Here is a 24,475-nt window from a genome sequence, read left to right as displayed (position 1 = left end):
CAAATCTGGCCTCGTAGTAATCATATAAATCAAACTTCCTACTATGTGTCTGTACCTAATAGAGTCTTCCAGAAGCTCACCTGCATTTGCTCTCAACTTCACATTCTACTCCAAAGGAACTAAAATAGGCTTACAGCCTGTCATCCCATATTTGGACAAGATGTCCAATCCATACTGCCTCTGCAAGAGTCATATCCCACTTGTGGATCTAATCACCTCAATGCGCAAGAAGTAACGCAGCTCTCCCAAATCCTTCATCTCAAAATTCTACTTCAATAGCATTTTCACATGAAGGATATCTTCATCACTATCACTTGTGATGATCAAATAATCAACATAATGACAAGCAGCATAATGCCTTTCTCTGTTTTTCTCACATAAGGTGAGAAATCTGCCTTGGAAATGTGAAAGCCAACAGTGACAAGATACTTCTCTATCTTGTCAGACCATGTTCTGGGTGCTTGCTCCAAGCCATACAAGGCTTTCTTTAACCTGCAGACAAACTCAAGATGAACAGCATGAACATAACCTAGTGGCTGCTCCATATAGACCTCTTCTTGCAAATCAACATGCACGAAAGCATTCTTTACATCCATCTGATGTAAAGACCATCACTTTGATGCAGCCATAGCAATGACTGCTCTTACGGTTGCCATCCTTGCAACCGGCGGACTGAATGTTTCTTCATAATCAATGCCATATGTCTGTGCATACCCCTTGACAACTAATTTTGCCTTGTATCTATTCACAGAACCATCTGCATTGTGCTTCACCTTATAAACCCACTTGCAGCCAATTGCATTCTTGTCTTTAGGCAAAGGCACCAATTCCCATGTAGCATTTGCATCCAAGGCATCCATTTCTTCATCCATGGCTTTCTCCCATTTTTCTTTTCCCATGGCTTGCTCAAAAGAAGTGGGTTCTGGTTTGGTTCTGGTTCATGTATCACTTTGACCATATAGGCATAGTGAATGGTTGTAAATCCATCATATTTCAGCCTATCCACAGGATACCTACCTCTGGTAGACCTACACAAAATATGTTCACTACTAGGTGCTCTCAAAACATCCCTTGTTTTCCTTACTCCAGGTAAAACAACATAAGTAATACCCAACTCATCATCAAGGCTCTGTTCTAAGACACTGGATTCACCATCCACATAAGAGTGACCTACATTCACATCAACCATGGGCTGATCTACTTCCTCTTTTCCTTTTCGTGATACTTGCATACCACTATCTGCATTGCTCTGAGGAGATCCTCCTGATCTCAATCAGCCTGTCCATTGCGAAGTATGTAAACCACTGCTAGAGGACACTACAGGTCCACTAATATTTTGTGATTGCTGCTGTGAATTCTGTGCAACATTACCATTTTATGCATCTACATCATCAATCACATTTACTAGTTTATACCAGCTGCTCATCTCATTAAAAACAACATCTCTGCTCACTGTAAACTTACAAGTAGAAGGGTTATAGCATCTATACCCTTTTTGCTGCAGAGAATAACCAATACAGATGCACTTCTCAGCTTTTGGATCCAACTTGGATCTGAACTCATCTGGCACATGAACATAGGCAATGCAACCAAAAACTTTCAAATGAGAAATATCTAGTTTCCTACTAGTATACCTCTCCTCTGGCATCATGCCATGTATGTGAATAGAGTGGGAGAGAAGTAAGGAGTCTCACTTGCAGTTTTCTCACATACACAATGGGAGAATACACACAAAGGTGGAGGCTAAAACCAGTTTTCCTCTTCTTAGTTGTGAAAGCCAAAAGAACTCTCTAAGTACAAAAGGAATAGGTGAACCCTATATGTGGGTGTTAAACCAAATTCAGCTAGCCTAGGTGGCATAGTAACTGAGCCACTAACTAGAGTACATAAAGATAGCTGTCATACAGCTATTATTCATGGGCACTGTACCAACCGCATCTGCAGCTACAAGTCGGTGACATAAATGCACAACCCTCACCTTGGCATATCACGAGTGGATCTCGATATCTCAACACTCCCCCTCGAGCTCAATCCCAATTCCTACACACCAAGCAGGTCTCTGAGCTTGCACAGCTTCTCTGTGCCCAATGCCTTCGTGAATATGTTAGCTACCTGATCCTCTGTGCTGACATAAACTAGATCAATAAAACCTACTAGAACCTTCTCCCACCCATAGTGATAATGCACCTCAATGTGCTTTGTTCTAGCATGATAGACTGGGTTATTTGCCAAGTGTATACTGCTCATGTTGTCACAATAAATGACAACTGGCCCATCTGTAGACTGATGTATATCATAAAGTAGCTTATGCAGCCAAGCTACCTCACATGCAACCATTGCTACACCCCTGTACTCAGCCTCTATGCTCGACAAGGCAATTGTAGGCTATTTCTTACTGCTCCAAGTGACTGCAGCACTCCCAAAAGAGAACACATATCCACTCGTAGATCGTCTATCAAAAATACTACCAGCCCAATCAGCATCAGTGTATCCATGCAACTGTATCTGAGCCCCAGTCTCATAAAATAGTCCATATTGCAATGTGGACTTCACATACCTTAGTATGCATCTAGCGCATCCAAATGCAATTTCCTTGGAGCCTGCATAAATTGACTTATCAAACCAACAGTATAGCTCAAATCTGGCCTCATAATAGTCATATAAATCAAACTTCCTACTATGCATTTGTATATAGTAGGGTCTTCCAGAAGCTCACCTGCATCTGTGCTCAGCTTCACATTCTCCTCCAAAGGAACTGAAATAGGCTTACAGCCTATCATCCCATATTTGGATAGCATGTCCAATCCATACTGCCTCTGCAAGAGCCATATCCCACTTGTGGATCTAATCACCTCAATGCACAAGAAGTAACGTAGCTCTCCCAAATCCTTCATCTCAAACTTTTGCTTCAATAGCATTTTCACATGAAGGATATCTTCATCACTATCACCTATGATGATCAAATCATCAACATAAATGACAAGCAGCATAATACCTTTCTCTGTTTTTCTCACATACAGTGAGAAATCTGCCTTGGAAATCTAAAACCCAATAGTAACAAGATACTGTCCTATCTTGTCAAACCATGCTCTAGGTGCTTGCTTCAAGCCATACAAGGCTTTTTTTCAACCTGCAAACAAACTCAGGATGAACAGCATGAACATAACCTGGTGGCTACTCCATATAGACCTCTTCTTGCAAATCACCATGCAAGAAGGCATTCTTTACATCCATTTGATGTAAAGACCATCCCTTTGATGTAGCCATAGCAATGACTGCTCTTACGGTTGCCATCCTTGCAACCAGACTGAATGTTTCTTCATAATCAATGCAATATGTCTGTGCATACCCCTTGACAACTAATCTTGCCTTGTATCTGTTCATAGAACCATCTACATTGTGCTTCACTTTATAAACCCACTTGAAGCCAATTGTATTCTTGTCTTTAGGCAAAGGTACGAATTCCCATGTAGCATTAGCTTCCAAGGCATCCATTTCTTCATCCATGGCTTTCTCCCATTTTTCTTTTCCCATGGGTTCTGGTTATGTATCACTTTGTCCATATAGGCATAGTGAATGGCTGTAAATCCATCATATTTCAGCCTATCCACAGGATACCTAGCTCTGGTAGACCTGCGCAAAATAGGCTCACTACCAGGTGCTCTCAAAACATCCCTGGTCTTCCTTACTCCAGGTGTAACAATAGAGAGAATATCCAACTCATCATCAAGGCTCTGTTTTGAGCCACTGGATTCACCATCCACATAAGAGTGACCTGCATTCACATCAAACATGGGCTAATGTACTTTCTCTTTTCCTTTTCGTGATACTTGCATACCACTATCTACATTGCTGTTAGATATCAATGCTCCACTCTCGTGTAACTACATGGGAACCGGCTAACTCTACTTGTAAGCCCCCCATATGAGGAGAAGGCATTTGAGTAGCTCGGTTATCCGGTAGGTCTTGGTTTGGACACCAGATGGGGGCCATGTGTGGCCTGATGGCTGGATGGCTTTAGATAGACTTAGCACACCGCCAACTAGGCTACATGCAAGTGCAGGAAGGCATCCCTTGACTGACCGCACTGAGGGTAGATGGAGCATTTCCTAGGGTAGCCCACTCTCGGGTTGCGGGGCCGTTTGGAGCCTCAGATGATCCCGGATGGTTCTGGGCCGAACGGTGACCATAGGTCAGTTGCTCTGTTTTGTGCACCGATTCTATCGTATGGTTGGTGGCCTATTTCGGGACCGACCCCCAGTCGACCGTTTTGGGCAGATTGGGTCGGTCACCCAATTGAGCCTAACCGACTATGACTCGTGGCTATATAAGAGCAAGCCCTTGAAGCCCATTTCATCACTGGCTACAGCAACCCTGATTCCTTAGCATCCAGCCTCCGTCTTCTACTGTTTCTAGCATGCCATCGAAGCTTCTTTCACAAGAGCGCACGGTTGGGGGCAGCGCCATCTATTGTATCAGTTCTACAGTAATCAAATTTTTGATTCTCCATATTATCTTTTTTTCTCTCTTGCGTACGATAGGGACAGAGAGAAGGAGCTCAAGATCTTGTCTCTCATAGCTCTCCCAGTTCTCGTCTCTCAAAGTCATGGATTCATTTATGGGGGTTGTACCCAGGAGGTTTTGTCGTACTACTCAAGAATTTCATGAGGTTTATAGCCCTTTGTGTTTTGGCACTGCTTTATATGTGTTTTTTCTGATGCTTTATATTTGTTTTGGGTATGTGTTTTTGGAATTGCTTTGTATGTGTTTTTTGTAGATGCTTAAATCTCCATTTGAAAATTTACATGTTTCTTTGATGCAGTCTTTGTCGAGAATTTGTAGGCTAGGTCATCTAACAAGCCTGGAAGACAGAGACCTATGCACATGTGTATTGCTCAACCTTCACCTCCAGGTAGCACAAAATACGAGAAGAATGATGAACTAATCCCATGGTGTGGGCTTCTTGGATCAGATGCAATCTTCCACGATACTTTGCAGGTGGGGTCATTAGACAAGCTTGGAAGATATGCACCTGCACATACATTTACTAATGAACGTGCAACTATGTTGGATAGCACACCACAGGGTGAGACCATCAAGCTAAAAGCCCAGGGCCTGCACTCCAACCTATAGAAGAAAAAGTAATTCACGTTGAAGATGAAGCAGAGATGGTTGAGATAGAGGTAGTGGTTAGTGACCCATCTTTTGAAGCTATCATAGATGGAATCAGTCTTGTAGTAGATGCTACAACCACTAAGGAGAATAGTCTAGAGGGGCATACTATTGGACAATGGTTAAAGGGATGGTCAAAGAACCTTCATACTACACAGAATGTCAAAAAGGAGGCCAGTCCATCAAGTGCACAACTCCCTAACACTAGGGGGAAAAGGATTAGAACCTTGAGTGACGTTGAAAAGGTTACGAGCCCTGCAACAATGTGAAAAGAAAGGATGGCATCTACCCACAGGCCACAAGCCTATAAGAGACTGTAACCTATACATTACAAGTGTGGTTGTACCCTTATGTAATGAGTGGCATATTACTAAAGTTTGGGTTATACCCTCATGTACAAAGTTGTGATAGCCAACCCACTATTTTTTGGAATCTCTAATTGTACTCAGAGGTTTTCTTCCATGTATGTTCTCCATGTTCTGTCTGAACTTCTTGAGAAAGTGCCTAGTATTGGCATACACATCAAAAATATTCGATCATCATAGGCTTGTATCTTTGAAAATTTTATGTTGTATTTAAAAAAAAGATAGGCTTGTATATTTTAAAAATATTGGATCTTCATAGGCTTGTTTCTTTTAAAAATATTGTATCATCAAAGGATCTTTTGGGTGAAACATTACCTTGTATATTTGAATGTTGTCTGAACTTCATGAGAGAGTGTACTAGCATACACATAAGATAGGCTTGTATCTTTTAAAAATATTTGATCTTCATAGGCTTGTGTCTTTTTAAATAATTATATCATGAAAGGATATTTGGGTGAAACACAATCTTGTATCTTTGAATGTTTTATGGGAGAGCAAGAGACAGAGAGTTTGCTTTATGAACAAGAACATAATCATGTCATGGTTTGTTTAGGTGACAACGAATTGTCGCTAATCACATATGCAAAAGGTCCTTTCAAACCCCGGTGCAAGATGCATGTTACACAACATGTGGTTCTTCTCCAGATCAACGAAATAGAGCGCACAAGGTTTATGAAGCCAAGCTCCAAGAGATTCATCATAGTGGTGATATTGCCATACCACTCTTGAATTGCGAGAGTAGTTATGCACTGCCTCCCTATCCACTTGACTACTACTACATCCCCGAGAGCAAGAATGTGGAACACCAGGCTCTTATTCTCAACATGAATGGTGTGTTGGTTCATCCACACAACTATAAAAAATACACCGTATTAGATAAAGTGGGACCAAAGTTGCATTTTGGGAATTTTGAAATTGGGTGGATTTCATTAAAATTGGGAAAGGCTTCATTAAATTTGGGAAAATTTTCATTGACTGTGGGAATTTTGCCAATATTGAATATGCTAATATATGAAAATTTCAATGATTATGAAAAAATTTATTGGTTGTGAAACATTTCATTGCATATAACAATCGGAAAAAAGCATTTGTGGCAAAGGTTGAAAATCATGTATTTGGTGGTGTTAATAAACACCATTTGGGGACAACATGTATATTTTACTTGAGGTGTTAATAAACATCAGTTGGTGGTGTTAACAAACACCGTGCATAGTGAACCACTAGAAACAAAGTAGTTGTCGGTGAAGGATAGCTTCTAAAAATTGTCAGATTAATAATATGCAGATATCCATTGACAAGACAACAACAATTGAGAAACATCACATGAGAACACACATTACAATGGAAGTTTGGGAGATTAAGAGGGAGAAAATTGATACCATTTTCTATGCTTTGATACCAAGAAATCTCTCCTGTGCTTTGATACATACACTCTATGAAATCTTAATCTTCTTGGGTCTATTTATGGTGTTTGATATCCATGACCAGACGACCATCCTCTTCATCAAGAGATTGTATTCTTGGCCAAAACTGTTTGTACACTCCTATCTCTGAGATGTTTTCTTGTTCGAGCTCACCGATCATGGTTTTCTAATAGTCTATCACTGGCCTAATGTAGGACTCATACAATGCATTCTTTCCACTTGCGCATATCTCCCAAAACTTAATGTAATCCTTTATCCCTAATATTACTTGCAAGTGATCTCTCATAAATGCAGCCATTGGTAGTATATCTGGACAACCTGTTGGCAACAATGGTTGACCCTCACTATCTTTCTTCCGTAGCTCGATTCCCCCTTCAATGGTCATCCAATTTGGTGATTTTGGATGCACCTTGTACTACATCATAGGTCTATCACCTTGCATGTAAAATCAAAATTGTAATGGCTTTGCATGACCAACTAGCATTTCTTGCACATCACATAGGTAGCCATCCACATAATCCTTGAAGTTAGGAACCCGTGTAAGAAGGAATGGTGCTTTGGTGAAGATGATGTACATTTTTTGAATGTATCCATCAGATGTGGGAAAGTGAGTGTTTGTCCACTCGCAAGCTCTCAGAGAACCTACTGAACATTGCATCCATGTCCTCATGTGTGTGGCCTTCCATCAAGAAGCCTAATTGAACTGTCTTGAAAATGCCCCTTGCTACAAGAAGAGAAAGGTATGCAAACAAGTATCTATTTTTGTTCTCAGACCCACAATTATCTAGTTGGAGTAGCAAGTTCCCTGACAACTTTTGGAATGGTGGCTCAACAGCAATACTTCCCTCTGAAGAGGGTGGGTTTTCTCTTGTATTTGACACCAACAAATGTGTCTACAACCCTTGCAATGGAAGTTGTCATGGCATCCGTGACAAAATTCGGGTCACTCTCTGATACAATTCCTAGATTTGCATTTGTGATCGTGACATCTACATTTTCAGACAAGCTAGTTCCACTTGTGGAAAGATGTGCACCTTCCAAATTGTAATGGGAGTCCAAAGCGTTTCTTGAGCATAGATTATTCAAAAGGCGAGCACTGCTTCTTGTGGACTTTGAACAAATTGAAAAGAGGTAGTTGAGGAGAGCCATCGATGAGTGCAAATGCTTGCTAGAAGGATAATGCCACAATCTCTCATAGCTATCATATATGTTGGTGTATTAAGGAGTTAGCATGGTGTTGGATAATATTTACTAAATGAATTTATAATTATTGGTGGTGGCAGCCACCTAATGTGGCTAGTTTGATTGCGAAGCTCTATTTGCGGTAGCTATAGGTGTGGTCGGGTGGTTACGTGTCAGGTGAAGTCTCAATAGTTGATAAGGTATGCCTTGTTCTCCTACCCAAATTCTTTATCTACCTTATAGAGTTTGCCAAAGTCTTAGGGGGGCCACTAAGGAATATGTAACATAGCACGTGCAATCAACGAAAGGGGTTTTGTATTTTTATGTAGTTATAGAAAATATACATACATAAGGGGTTTTCTAATTCAAAATGTGAAAATTTTCATACATAAGGGATACTTTAATCATCTCAAAATTTATAGAGGGTTTGTATATAGCTTATAGAAATCTGTAGGTAGGAGTTTTTTTTAATACGCCTTGATCACATGTGCTATATGGGGTTTTTACATAGTGATCCCCCCTGGGTCAATGTTTAAACATTCTCTTGCCTTTAATATCTCTAAAGATGGAAAGCTCATAGGATCTAGTCGTTGTTGCTCTCTTTTGTGTACTAGCGTGGCAACTCAATCTCTGTGGATTGGCTTCCTTGTTTGGAGTTCATCACCTCCACTCTATCTTCCTTTACTAGGTACGATGGCGATTTCATCACCTTATAAGTCTTTTCGAGGCTATGCAGTATGTATGAACATGGGTTTCAGTAGTGGTTTTGGTTTTTGTATTTGATGCCACCAGCTTATTGCCATCATAGATCAAAGTGAAGTATCTATCCTAAGGCTCTAAGCTCCTTGGTTGATAAAGACACACAAAGGAGACACGAATGGACTGACCCTTTGCCTTATATGACTAGTAGCTTCCATACAAAGCTTCACATCTTGAAAATTATTCCACAGGTGTGAAGTATGAAATCTAAATAGAAAAAAATAGCAAACATCACATACCCAAACAAGTGGTATAGTGCAAGGGCCATATGCACCTATAGAGGGAATCCAGATCTTGGGTCAAACTCTCTCTCTCTCTCTCTCTCTCTCTCTCCATCATCTAAGTACGTCCAACACAATCATCAAGCAGTAAGCAACAAATCAATTTGAGATAGTGGGTGTAATCTTTTATAGCAGTTCTTTGTTTGTCATCCAAGTAAGTTGTGACGACTTGCTATCATATCTTGGTTACAATTGCAAGTTGGAATGGTTCTACTTTGTAGTTTGCTAGGGAAAAGTGAATAAAAAATGACCAATAGATGAGGTACTATCTCTATTTAGACTCGATGGTAGTTAACTATTTTAATAGTCCTGATAGTAGACCATTTTGGAGCTTTATTCCCCCCCCATCCTCTCTCTCTCTCTCTCTCTCTCTCTCTCCCTCTCTCTCTCTCTCTCTCTCTCTCTCTCTCTCTCACACACACACACATGCATGCACGCACGCTTGCATGCACGCATGCATGTGTGCACATGCACACACACGCACATGCACACACACACACATGCACATGCACATGCACCCGCACAGACAAATGTACACACACACACACACGTACACACACACACACACATGTGCATGCACACACGCACACACACACACACACACACACACAGAGCCAAAATCAAACTTGAAAAGACATACCAAGATACTATACTAACTTCAAAATGGTATGCCAAAAAAATGTGGAGACTGCAATAATGCAACTACAAAAGACCACAATCGACTATGTGTCATGGGGTGTGAAGGATCAAACTCCACCCTATGAAAATTTCCAAAGCTCAATGAAATTATTTCTTACTACGTGAATGACATATAGTTTTCTCATGTTATCTGTTGTGAACGATTTTCTTATTCCACAAACATTTTGCATGGAGCACATATCTACTACAGTGTGATGAAGTCAAAACTACAAAACATATTCCATTTTCCTATTCAAAGTAGATTGATTTTCAAAAGTCTTTTTAAGTCTCAAAATGTCTAGTTAATTGATTCTATGTTTTTAAGAAAATCAAGATTTTCTTAAGTAGGTTTTTCTTTCTCTGATAAAATTTTATTTCGAGTTATTTGAAGGATCTATTAGTCTCTCTTTACAATCATGAGCTTGTAGCATAAGAGTATGGTCATTTAGAGGAGGTGATAGTGGATGCATTATCCTCATTTATTGGTGGCAAATCCTTTTTTTTCTTTTTCTACTTGTTATGTTAACTCATTCAATCCAGTTTTTAACTGCGTGCTATTTTATTTTGCTGGCTTTGATGGAGTTAGGAGAGTTTAACGGTCTCTGGCAGAAGGGAGTAAGTGGGAAGTCATTGGATATGTGATTCTCCACCTTCCTCTTGGTTGTTCCTCCTTCATTTTGACATAGACTATCTCTTGTTCCTGACTTTTCTTTGTTTGCTTTGTCTTCTGCTCAATGTTTGAATGAGGAGCTATCTTTCTTTGGAGCTTGCCATCATTCAAGCTCTCGTGCAGTTTTCTTCTAAGGCCTAGTCCTATTTCTTATCGTATGAGGTCTGTCTTCAAGGAGTTGATGCACTTGTCATTGAGCCCTCGCAGCTCTATAGAAAGTTACGGTGTTCTTCCATTTCTAGTTCCTCTTGCTGGCGACTATTTCTTGCACCTCTCTGCTTCTTCCTCCAAGCTCCTTGTGCATCCATCGTTTCAATTGTTTTGGCCTTGTTTCCTTATTCTAATCCTTGATCTTATTGTTTATTCCTATGTAAGGTCTCTGCCAGGTTGTCCCGATCGCTCCTCTGATCTCGGCCCATCCCTCGTCAATGCCTACTCCGTTTCTACTCTAGGATGGATTCCTCTAACCCTTAGAGGAGTCATCACAACTCTACATGGTGGTTTATTGGTGCTTTGTGGGTGTAGTTGATGCTTTGAGTGTTGGTTGCTATTTCTCTATAAGTACCTGGTCTCCCTAGATGGCTTTGTCAGCTCACATTATAGCTTGTCTATCTGCACATATTCCAATGAGTAGCTTCTGGTTTTTCTTTGTCATGTTATGGCTCTACTCTTTCTTTTCCACTATTAAAAGCTAGGTGGTATGTAGTTGAGCATTTGCATGTCATCTAAATCACTCCTTGCTTGCTTGTAATCGATGCCTCCTTTGATTATTTGCCTTGGTTCTCTCCGGTTTTCTCTACTGGGATGTTTTTCTTCTTATGTCTCACATGCATTACTAGTATAGGGATTTCTTAGATCTAGATTTAGTTGTTGCTTTCATGCTTTTTGGTCTTGACTGGTAGCTGTCTCTCCTTATTTAGTCGTAGAAGTTTGCAACCTTCTTCGCCCACTATCTTGCTTGCTTAGCAGTTGTCGGTTTGTGAGACATTAGGGTTTTGATATTTCCTCTAGCATACGTGCTACTGCCTATCGTGCCTTCATTTATTAGCTCACTATAAGAAACACAGAGATTGTAAGAAAAGACAGTGCACAGAGAGAGAGAGAGAGAGAGAGAGAGAGAGAGAGAGAGAGTTAATAAATTGGTTAACAATATGCCACTGTTGGTTAAGTGATGTGATTGATGGATAGTGGAAAGCCCATAGAGCCAGGATTGCATCTTGGAGCTAGATGCTAGAGCATGTCTCTTTAATAATGATAGGATTTTGATATAAACAGAGAAGATGAGGCACGAGTGGCAAATAAAAAATTTACAATCCTCCTAGTTCAATAGGAGTGAGATTTTCTCAATGATGAATGATGCATAATAGGTACTTAGAAAAGAAATGTCATCATATTGTCTTGATAATGTGTTCCTATATATTGCTAATCCATAGGATTTGTTGTATGAAATCCACGCTGAGTACTCTTTGGGAAAGGATTGGAATAGTCGAGTAGCAGGCCATCAAACAAACAAACATAATCGTTGGGCAAACTAGTTTAACGAACCAAATTAACCTACTGCAAGGTGCCGCAAACAACAAGAGCTTGGTGTCCTATCATCCAAGTGGCTTAATTTCAGAAAGTGGATTCATGGGTCCATTCATACGTTGTTTTATCTCTTTCTTCACTAGCATGCCATTTCTAGGCATTGTGCAACATATATGCATTCTCTATGCGTATTGCCATAAATTAGCTTTTTCTACATCTTTCATGCACACCTTCCAAAAGACAACACATAACGTCTTTCCGCCAAAGGATACAGATTTTCCTTCATGTATTTCCATAATGCACACCTTCCAAAAGAAGACACATGGATCAATGCAGGGCACCGAGAGAATAGCATCCCCTTCTTTCGTTACACGGTCAGAAATGCCAGGAGATTCGAGCTCAGTTGTAGAGGCTAGAGGCCCTCTAGAGCTCCTCATTGGGATACTTTTTAGATTTTTGCAGACATGCACAAAAAATTTTGGAGGACACTTAGGAAATCCCTCAGGAATAGGAAAATCATGTTATTCATCTGGCTTACTATTCATGGAGGGATTGCAATGAACCTATGGAGATCCAGGTTTGGGGCTGACCCTACATGTCCTCGATGCCACTCAGCAGTTGAGTCAGTGCAGCACTACCTTTGGGAGTGCACTGAGGTGAGGACGATTTGGAAGGGTGTTGCTAGGATACCTTGCATTTTTCATAGAGCACCCTTCTTCATGACCTGGGGATCAGTTGATTGGTTGTCACTCACTAGTCCATAGGCTTTCTTCGAGGGACATGACATGGACACAGCTTTTTTTGTTTGACAACACTTGTGGAGTCATGCTCCCTCCGGGATGTTCTGTTTACTCCATTCAGAGCTCCCCATGCTTCTATAGACACATCTTTGGAGATTCTTGCTAGTATTACAGCATGGCATATTTGGAGAGCCAGATGTACAGAGGCTTTGGAGGACTCCCAGGCGCACTCGCTGTCTCAGACTATGGCCAGTATCTGGGCAGATACTATACACACTTTGATGGCCATTTGGGCAAACATACAGGGAACCTCCAGGACTGCTACTGCTAGGAGGGTTTCCTTTCTCAAAGTCTAGAAGGATTGTCCTTTCTTCTCTGACTCTCCTTCAGGGATGAGGTGGCATTTTTAGCTGCCACCTGGGATTTTTGTTTGCTCATTTTGAGCTATTTTCTCTCATGCTTGACATGATGTACTCCCGCACTTGAGCTTGCTCTACGGTTTTTATTCATACTTAATGAAGTACTTTTATTGAAAAAAGAAAAGACGACACATAATGTCTTTTCGACCAAGAATGTGGATTTTCCCTCATGTATTGCCATAAGTTAGCATTTTCTAAATCTTTCATGAGTGTGTTTCCACCTAAGAATGTGGATTTTTGCCAAAGGGTCGAAAGAGACTCAAGTTCAAAAGTACAAATTCTTGCAAATTTTTTACTTGAGTCTTTTCTCTATATGTGTTTACTCCCCTTGCACAACCTTGGCAAGTTTGCATGCCATTTAATTTGAGTTTTGATCTGACATGTTTTTCCTTCCCATAAAATAGAATTCTATTAAAAAGTATGAAAGGAGAAACTAAGAAAATAAACTAAAGGTATCAATGTATGGTGGTAAAATGCCACTCATAAAGACTAAACAAATGGAAAACTATATAAAATCTAGGACTGTGGCTCAACTAAGCCTATGCTAGTCTTAGAAAATAAAGTATAGTCTCTTGTCTACGAAATCATCCTCTTTGAAAAAGTTGAACTAGAAGAACCCTACACCCTATACCAAGAGAGCCATGAGAGTGTGTAAGGTATCTACCCATATGCAAGCCAAAGGTATGAGATGGGTGGACCTATGTGCCATGAATGTCCTTTCTACGTCGAGATCTCCAAACATTTGAAGCAATGATGCCTGCTACAAATTCCTATTTAGTGTCTGATAAATCATCTAAAGCCCTGTACAAAGAAGGACAGATTGAAGTTTACAAAGCTACACACTTGGAGCTACACCAAGGTATCCCAAAAGAGATTCGTCTAAGTCTGATAAATGATTTGAGGCCTAGTATGAGAGAGCTAGGCCATGTAATCCCATGTAATGAAGAAAATGAAGGAGGAAGATTTTGTGTAGTAGATCACAATCCTAGTCCAAATGATCTTGGCCTATCTGCATCCTATTTGCACTCCCAAAGGCAATGATGCATAGACTTAGTAGAACTAAAGAGCACCGAGGATAAGAGGAATAAACTTCAAGAATACTCCTCCACTAATTCAATACAATCCCTTTATGGATAGAAAAACAAAAAATGAGAGTGATGAGATAACCAAGTTGAATGGTGTTCATCAAGTTTAGATACCAATGTATGTAAGAAAGCGTAGCATCCTAATGCAAAGGCCAAAGAGAGCAATAAAGAGAGAAAATCTTTCTAGAATTTTCTAGAATTGAAGAAAATGCAAGCATATTGCAACTCCAACAGATTGAGATGACAATTGGGATCTGCCATCCATGCCATTCTTTAGCTTGGTTAACACGCTCTTTGATATCTCCCTTGAGAAAGATACATCACGTTCTTTCAATTGCTCTACTACTGCTTGAACTTGCCAAAACTTCATGATTCCTCTCTTATCAGGAAAGAAGTGAATGGTCTTCTTCAGCACATCTTGGAGGTCTATTGGCAAGCTAGAAATCTTGACTCCACCATCTTTACTAATCTGAGTGTTGGGGTATACATCTAGAATATCCTATCTCTTCCATTGCTTCTCAAAAAAGTGTTCTTGCAAACTACCTCCAAAAATTCCTAGAGCATTTTCAATCATGCTTTCATTGATGGTAAACTTCAGACCTTGATAGACTAGTTGCCTCTCCTTCACGTTCACCTCCTGTACCAACGTGATGAAGTTTTGGAGAGCATCCAAATTGGTCTTTTGAAGAGCACGAGAGGAGCTCCCATATGTCACAATTTAAAGATCAGGGGAGGGGAGGCTCTCGCACTATGTTGCAAAGGGGGAGGAAAGATTGTGTGAGGAGCTCCCGCGGACTGAGTGTAGGGTCTATTACGAGAGGGGATAGAAGTTGCAGGAAGAGTGCAAGGGGGATAGAAATGGTAGAGAGGGATAGAAGATGAAACAATGAAGGAAATGGAATAGTGGAGGCTTGAGTTTGTAGTCCGATTGCAAGGGAGAAAGAAATGGTCAAGAGGGATAGAAGATGAAACAATAAAGGAAATGGAATAATAGAGGCTTGAGTTGTAGTCTGATTGCAAGGGAGAACGAAACGGTCGAGAGGGGTAGAAGATGAAATGGTTAAGGAAATGGAATAGCGGTTTGCAACCCAACTACACTATCAAGGTGAGAGCCACCATGGTGGTTGTAGCCCGCCGACTACATTGTCAAGGTAAGAGCCACCGCCGTGGTGGTTGGCTTGAATTTCGATTAATTGAAGGCGGCAATACTAACTTCCATGGTAATGAGTGATTAGAGGTGGTGGCATCTAAGATTCCCAGCAACGTCTGTGGTGGTAGCTAAGACCCACCAGGCTGGCAGTTAATTACCTACTAGCCACCACAATGGCCCACAATTACTCACCTTCCAGTTACCACCACCAGGCTTGCATGCATGATTACTATGAGTGCAGTAAATTACCAATCACCGGGATTGCATGCTCAAGAGAGTACTAAAGTGCATGGCAATGAGGGATTAGAGGTGATTAGGCTTCATGATTTACTTTTGTGGAAATTATTGTCAGTGGTGGTGGCTCTCATCAACCATGTCTGTCGTGGCTACGATTCCACTAGCTTGGCAATTAAAATCACCATCCACCGCTCACCTACCACCAGGCTTGAGCATCCACCGCTCACCCACCACCGGGCTTGAGCATGCATGGCCAACTATGAGTGCAGTAAAAGTTACCACTCACCAATCTCACATGCTCAGTAGAGTACTAGAGTGCATGGTAATGACTGATTACAACCACGTCTGTCATGGCTATGATTCCACTAGGTTGGTAGTTAAAATTACTAGCCACCACTCCCCACCACCGGGCTTAAGCATGCATGATCACTACGAGCGCAGTAAAAATTACCAATTACCGGGATCACATGCTCAATAGAGTACTAGAGTGCATGGTAATGAGTGATTACAGCAGCGTCTGTCATGGCTACGATTCCACCGGGCTGGCAGTTAGAATTACCAACCACCACTGAGCATGCATGATCACTACAACTACATTAAAAATTACTAGTTACCGGTCTCGCATGCTCAATAAAGAACTAGAGTGCATGGTAATGAGTGATTAGAGATTCATGATTTACCTTTGTGGGAATCATTGTCCGGTGATGGGGGCTCTCATTAGCCACATTTGTCGTGGCTAAGATTCCACCGGGATGGCAGTTAATTACCAGCCATCGAAGTGGCCTGCTCACCCATCAAATGGTGTCTCCTTCATGATTACCAGCCCGTTTGGAGTGGCGCCTAAGATTTTATCGTAGTGGCTGCAATCAATATGGATGGAACCCTGACCTCCAGGCATCGCGGTGGCTTGAAGTTGATAATATATAAGATCCGTGGCATTTGGCATTTTACTACATTGCTGTCATCCACCCCTACTTTGCTACTTTGCTCTACACGCTCTGCTACTTTGCTCCACACCACCCCTCCAACTCTTTTCTGCCTCTACTCTACTTTACTCCACGTTCCCTCCTCGAACTCTGATCTCTCATCTGCTTCCCTGCTCATCTGCTGCTCACCACTCATCTTCACCATGCATACTACCACCCCCCCTCGATGCTCTGTGATCCCAATGTTATCTGCCTTCTCATATAAGGTGATTGTGTTGCACTCACCTAGAGTAGAAATGCTAGCACTAGTGGAGACCCTTCATTCCCACAATTGATTCGCCCCACATCTGCATGTCACCACCTTAGATGACATGCTTACAGAGGGCCTCTTTATGACTGAGCTGTATGGGTTCCCCCTAGTTGTCGATGAAGGCCTCAGTATTTTCAAAGCAGAGTACTCTCGACTTGTTGGGGAGGCCGTAATCTGAGTCCTGGCAATGTGCATGGTCTTCGGCCTCTCCAGTGTATCCTCCTTTGGCTCCCTAAAAATTTTTAATGCAACAAGCTAGATTGGTGAAAAACTGAGTTGTGCAAATTCCCTCGTGCTCAGACGAGGCTCTCAGCAATGGTTAGATGTAAACTTTTGGCCTCTAAGGCTCTCAACGATCTTTTGGCTCACTAGATGTAATGTTTTGGTCTCTAAGGCTCTCAGAAATTACTGAGTTGTTATTACATTTATGTAACCTTTTTTTGTTCAATTTGAGGCTCTCAGTATGCACTGTTGTTAACTTTTATATTTGAATGGTTATGGTTGCTAGTTGTAATCTTTTGGCCTTTAAGGCTCTCAGTAATTGCTGAGTTTTTATAAATGTAAGATCCTCTGTTTAATTTTTGCTTGGTATAAGTTGTTATTTTTTATATAACCTGTTATTGGATGTAGATGTACTCTTTTGCTCAATTCACTCGATAAATTGTACTTTTTTTCTCATTTATATTTACTACAACAAGGACTAAAATATCAGTAAATAAGGACTATAATTTCCTTGGTTTATGACCAAAATAGCACTAAAATAACTCCAACGACCCACCGTTGTTGCATGGAGATACATCTAGAAAAATACAATTAAACTTTTAGAAAATGCAATTCATGATATGGCCCTTTAAGGGGGCCCCTCTAGGAGCAAGGGCCATATCGACATGCATTATATAATATCCAGGATGCCATTGGATAGAAATGGCATGTCGAAGGGGACCCCTCAAGGGCCATATCGTCAATTGCATTTTGCTTGGTTGCATAACGGAATACATTTTCCTTGGTACACAAATATATAACTCCAAGAACCAGCGTGGTGGCTGTCATAGATCTCCTTCTATTTTTCAGCACGATGGTCATCATAGACCTCCTATAATACATAAAAATAGGTAACGGAGCTATAGCTCCAAGAACTAGAGCGGTGGTCTCTCCAAGAGAATCTTCAATTTTGGGTGATGAATAGGTTGTCAAGTCAAAGACTGCGCTGAGGCAATGCTCAGAATGATAGATTACGTCTCATTATTATGCCATAAACTAGCGCGGTGGTCTCTCCAAGCAATCTATGATTTGCATGCAACAAAGCCTACCTTGGAAGAAGAAAGCAGAGAATCATGTAGACAGTCCTCACATCATGAGTTTGATGAATCGTGATTGCCATGTGTTGAGGCCAAAGGCCCCAAGGAAGAGAGAAATACAAGAGACTCTAAATGCATGATCAAGATGGACACAAGATGAGAAGGAAGAAGAAGAGTGAATAACTGTTTGTGTATTTCTATTGCATGTTAATCGTGAATATAGGTAGAGATACCCCCTTCGTGCCTCACACATGGACCCCTTGGCACTAACCCCCATACAACATTTTTTTAGTCTCATGTTTAAGATTGAAATGTGTTCTACAAATTGGAGATAACTTTTGTCAAATTCCATTGAGAAATCCATAAATTATGGATCAGGCAAGATACCTACATACAAAAAATGCCTTGAACCTCACCAAAAATGGCTACAGTTAAGCAAAACATTGACCTAGGTATCTTTTAAAAACGAAAAATTCTATGAATAGAGATCTTGTATCTTTGCTATTTTCAATCCTCAATTTTTTTTCCTAGGTGTGTTATTGTATCTTTGATCTGTGGGTGTTTGCAAGAAAATCTTACTTATCCATTGTATTTTGTGTGATTAACACTGATTGTCCTTGGGCAAGGCAATGGCTAGCTCATGTAATCATATGAGCTTGTGTTCTGAAATAGGAATGTCTCTTTGTCCATTGCTTACAAGCCTTACCTCATTCATAGCTCGATATAGGCCAAAATCAAAAAACTAAAAAAGAGGCATCTAGCTCGTATGTGGGTGTAGGTGTGCATTTAGGCCAAATGGTAACACCATCTAGCCCAAATACATGCATGCGCAAACATAGGGGCCACATTTCTCTTTTTAAATTTTTTTGTAGTTTCGTGTTTCTATCTTATGTATTTTTCACTATCATCTTATGTATTTTTCATATTTATTGCACTATCATCATGTGACTAGATAGTTTCATCACAAAATTCCTCCCCTTTTCCTATTCATTTTCTTATGAGACTTATTGCAATTTGAGAAGTTTTCTTACATCACAATTTAAGAGGTTTCTCTATCTTATGAAGATATTTTAAAAATAGTCATTTGGCCCCCATGTGCACATGGGCATGCACTTAGGCCAAATGGCCAAATGCACACCCATGTACACAAGGGTTAGATGGCTCTTTCTTTAAAATAGTTTTGGTAAACACTCAACCAAACCTTCATGCAGAGAATTACCAGCTTTCTACAATCCAAAGAACACCTGTCAATGTTAATCAGATAGCAAGAAACATTTGGATATTATACAAGGGCTTTGCAAGAATCACTCTTCAATCTTGTCTGAGTTGTTGGAACCATGAATTTTTTTAGCCTTACCTCATGCATAGGTAGATCAAACCCACCTAGTCGTGTGCATGTGGGCCAAACGATAGTGGCATCTAGCCCAAAATGCCCATGCACACATAGGGGCTAGATGGCTCTATTTTTAATTTATATTTTGCGTTTGTCTACCCATTCTTGAGGTAAGGCTGAATTCAATTCTTTGTGTTAATGTGGATAATAAAAAACTAAAGCATGCTTGAAATTTTGAGTTAGCATCAAAAGCATCCTAGTAGATAGGGAACAAAATACTTTTTTTTTAATTTTTATTTTTGGGTAAACAATTATTCGCAGGAAGGATACATGTGAATGTTAATGTCTACTATTTGACATTAGGTCTTAATATGCATCATATAATGTTAAAATCAATTATTTTGTTAGGCTTAATTTGTACTATCTGATTGCATGTGAAAAATCTAGGTATAGCATTTAGCAGCACCTCTCCGTAAGGTTTGATTACATTGTGACCTATGAGTAATCACACTCGTGAAAAACCCTGGCAAGTCTTATTGGATGTTTTGGCATTTAGGCGGAAGTCTTTATTGAGTTTTGGTGACAACTCCAAATAAGCTTTGTTACATTGTGAACTATGAGTAATTAAACACCTATGAAAAAAAGTTTGTTGCATCCTTGCACATCAAATACATCCCCGTGTGCCATCTCTCATCATCGATGCTTTACCAATCCACTTTCAATAAGCTTGTGATGGCAAAACCAACCATAAGGCAAATCATTTGCATTCCCACATTGTCGTCTTGTTTGGCCTCCACCTGAGCCCTCCTTCCATCCTCTTGGCCTACAGGTCACCAAGAAGGGATTGGTTCCTTGCCTCGAGTTCGTCAACAAAGTAAGCTCCAATGGCTTTCCATCTAGCTTGCTAGGCTTTTGTACCATTGGTTCTTAATCTTCACTAGAGCGAGTTTTTCTTTATCATTGTGGAATGCCTGCTATCACTCGAGTTCTTTCATAATGTATCATCATTAGGTGTCTGCCACGAGATCAACCTTAGACTTGCTTCCAAGCAAGGGTGAATGCCACACCCAAGTGCCCCTTAACACCATCATTGGTGGCTATGGCGTTGCCAAACTGCCACCCCCCTTCGAGATCATGCACAAAATGGTGGTTCACTATTCTTCCCTACGGCTACCCCTATCAATCCGACGATTGGAACCTGTGGAACCAACTGGAGAGAGCAGATTGGATGGATGCCTTGCTTGAGCTTGGAGGTTCAGTTTTCGATGCAAGCAACACCCAAGAGGCCCAAAGGATCCAACAAAAAATCATGGATTCATTCTACCACCGTTTGCTCCATGCGCTATTTCCTACCCACTCCTTTTCTCATGTGGCAACCTTCCATACGAGCCTTCCTACATTCCAAACGAGCCTTTCGGCATTCAAATTGGTCATTTTCCCCTCCTTGGAAATAGGACCCTTATTTCCGTGTCATAGTTTTAGTGCTTGTCAAACTTTATAGCCTTCCGGATACTATACATCACTCTAGCTCCGTCCTAACGTATTGTCGTAATCTCCCCAAATTGGAAGCCTTTACAAAGAGCACTGCTAAGAATGGGTCCCAGGCCAAAGAAAGATGGAGTTGCGTTGATGAACTCTTCCTGGCAAGTGTGCAATAGTCCTAGTGCAGGCGCATCTCATGTGTTCAATGGGTAGACTTTGCAGCGAAGAGCACATGAGAATTCACAGACTTGCTAGACACGAGGACTTGAGACGGAAAAATTAGAAGCAGAAGAGGATGCACAAGTTTTGGATCGAGCGATTGGGACGGGTGCATGAAATCCCGCGTTTCTCGTTCAACATAAGTTTGCTGGATAAAAAGTCTTCATGGGTCCAACATCAAAGAAGCATCCATTTTTAGGCATGAGCACGGAGCGACTCACGACCAGCTTTTGGATCGGCTTTTATAGCCTCACGAATTAGTGCAGCCTCATCAACCAGTTGCAAGACGGAGTGCTTCTAGGAAGCAGTGTTTGCCAAAAATCTACATAAATTTATTTGACACAGCTGCGATCAATAACATTCATTTCTGTTGGGTGTAAATGTGCATCGTCTTAACCCTGTTAGAAATCTGCATGATAGTACCAAGCTTAAAGAGAAGTCATGGCGTCGACAAACTGCTGCAGGTTCTTGAGGGACGAGCCACCCTCTCGTGCTGCCCTCATGGCTACTTCTCTCCACTCCTTTGCTCTCCCCCTCACTTGCCTTCCCCTCTCTCCCTCCATCAATTCTCTCACTCCCTTCTCGACCTCCTCCCTTGTTACTATCCCTCCCTTTCCTCTCCCCAAGCTCATCCCTACCCCCCACCGATCCACCACACACCTACAATTCATCGGCTGATCTGATATCGATGACCACCCCAATAACGGTACGCCCCAGCCTATGCCCTCCAACACCAAATTCCAACCGCAGTGCGTCAGAAACCCCCCCATAGACTCATGCGACAAGACCTGCAACTGTGGTGCCCATGATACAATCAGTGATCTACCCTCCACCCGGTCCAGGAAACCTTCAGGGAAGATGGCTGCTTCACCTGACACAACGCCCGGGCGGACAGCCCAAAGGAATGGCTGCTGATTGGCCTCCAGACCCAGAGCTATCTCCGAGATTTCTTTTGCTGACATGACAGCCAGAGTTCCGAAAGAAACGTAGAGAACCGATGAGTTGGATGCTTGCCCAACCATTTCAAGAAATCGATGTCATCCCCCAAGGGATCAGGGTGCTAACCTTGTGCGAATCATAAAAAAAGGAAGAAGGTAACAGAGGGCCGATGGTGCAAATCGGATGTTCCTTTTGTAGCACAGTGACCGCTTCTTCTTCGAGCTTATCAAAGGTATTAATTAAAATCTAGTCGGACTCGCCTATAGTTTTGAAGGGGCGAGTGAAGCAGTCGAACATAAAGTCGTCAGGGTCATAAGATCGTACAAAGGTGTTCATCTCTTCGACTTTCAGAGGCGGAGCTCCCGGAATATAGGTGATGAGATCTGACGGGTCACCATCTGCGCAAGGTTGCTCGTTAGATCTCATCACCTGTATTCCGGGAGCTCCGCCTCTGAAAGTCAAAGAGATGAACACCTTTGTACGATCTTATGACCCTGACGACTTTATCACTCGCCCCTTCAAAACTATAGGTGAGTCCAACTGGATTTTAATTAATACCTTTGATGAGCTCGAAGAAGAAGCGGTCGCTACGCTACAAAAGGAACATTCGATTTGCACCATCGGCCCTCTGTTACCTTCTTCTTTTTTTGATGATTCGCACAAGGTTAGCACTGCTGATCCCTTGGGGGATGACAGCGATTGCTTGAAATGGTTGGGCAAGCATCCAACTCACTCTGTTCTCTACGTTTCTTTCGGAACTCTGGCTGTCATGTCAGCGGAAGAAATCTCGGAGATAGCTCTGGGTCTGGAGGCCAGTCAGCAGCCATTCCTTTGGGCTGTCCGCCCGGGCGTTATGTCAGGTGAAGCAGCCATCTTCCCTGAAGGTTTCCTGGAGCAAGTGGAGGGTAGAGCACTGATTGTATCATGGGCACCACAGTTGCAAGTCCTGTCGCACGAGTCTGTGGGGGGGTTTCTGACGCACTGCGGTTGGAAGCGGTTGGAATTCGGTGTTGGAGGGCATAGGGGGGGGCGTACCGTTATTGGGGTGGTCATCGATATCGGATCAGCCAATGAATTGCAGGTGTGTGGTGGATCGGTGGGGGGTAGGGATGAGCTTGGGGAGAGGAAAGGGAGGGAAAGTCACAAGGGAGGAGGTCGAGAAGGGAGTGAGAGAATTGATGGAGGGAGAGAGGGGAAGGCAAGTGAGGGGGAGAGCAAAGGAGTGGAGAGAAGCAGCCATGAGGGCAGCACGAGAGGGTGGCTCATCCCTCAAGAACCTGCAGCGGTTTGCCGACACCATGACTTCTCTTTAAGCTTGGTACTGTCATGCAGATTTCTAACAGGGTTAAGACGATGCACATTTACACCCAACAAAAATGAATGTCATCGATCGCAGCTGCGTCAAATAAATTTATGTAGATTTTTGGCAAACACTGCTTCCTAGAAGCACTCCGTCTTGCAACTGGTTGATGAGGCTACACTAATTCGTGACGCTGTAAAAGCCGATCCAAAAGCTGGTCTTGAGTCGCTCCCTGCTCATGCCTAAGAATGGATGCTTCTTTGATGTTGGACCCATGAAGACTTTTTATCCAGCAAACTTATGTTGAATGAGAAACGCGGGATTTCATGCACTCGTCCCAATCGCTCGATCCAAAACTTGCGCATCCTCTTCTGCTTCTAATTTTTTCGTCTCAAGTCCTCGTGTCTAGCAAGTCTGTGAATTCTCATGTGCTCTTCGCTGCAAAGTCTACCCATTGAACACATGAGATGCGCCCGCACTAGGACTACTGCACACTTGTGAGGAAGAGTTGAACGCCACTCCATCTTTCTTTGGCTTGGGACTCACTGTTAGCAGTGCTCTTTGTAAAGGCTTCCAATTTGGGGAGATTACGACAATACGTTAGGACGGAGCTAGAGTGATGTATAGTATCCGGAAGGCTATAAAGTTTGACAAGCACTAAAATAATAGTTGGATGATAGCTATCCTTATGTACTCTAGTTCGTGGCTCAGTTAGTATGCCACCTTAGTTAGCTGAGTTTGGTTTGAGACCCACATATAGGGTTCTTCTATTTCTTTGTACTAGAGTTCTTTTGGCTTACACAACTAAGAAGAGGAAAACTGTTTTCAGCCTCCACTTTTGTGTGTATTCCCCCATTGTGTATGTGAGAAAGCCACAAGTGAGACTCCTTCCCTCTCTCCCACTATCTTCACATGGTATCAGAGCCTGGTTCATGGTAAGGAGCTCAAGAAAGCAAACCAAGTTCGCGGTGTCCTGGTA

At 41.8% G+C, this 24,475-nt stretch overlaps 2 pseudogenes; one reads left to right on the top strand and one right to left on the bottom strand.

Annotated features, from left to right (window-relative positions):
- The window catches only part of LOC147894586 (UDP-glycosyltransferase 85A7 pseudogene), a 106,373-nt pseudogene extending 82,733 nt beyond the window's left edge, over positions 1 to 23,640 (top strand).
- Positions 21,384 to 22,598, bottom strand: LOC147894587 (UDP-glycosyltransferase 85A7-like; annotated as a pseudogene).
- Positions 23,641 to 24,475: the final 835 nt, after the last annotated feature.

Source organism: Dipteris shenzhenensis, chromosome 14 (assembly GCF_047967505.1).
Source record: "Dipteris shenzhenensis isolate YYH24624 ecotype China chromosome 14, Dip_SZ_1.0, whole genome shotgun sequence".
Lineage (NCBI taxonomy): Eukaryota > Viridiplantae > Streptophyta > Polypodiopsida > Gleicheniales > Dipteridaceae > Dipteris > Dipteris shenzhenensis.
Note: the sequence above shows the minus strand (reverse complement) of the source record. Positions and strands in the feature narration are given on the sequence as shown.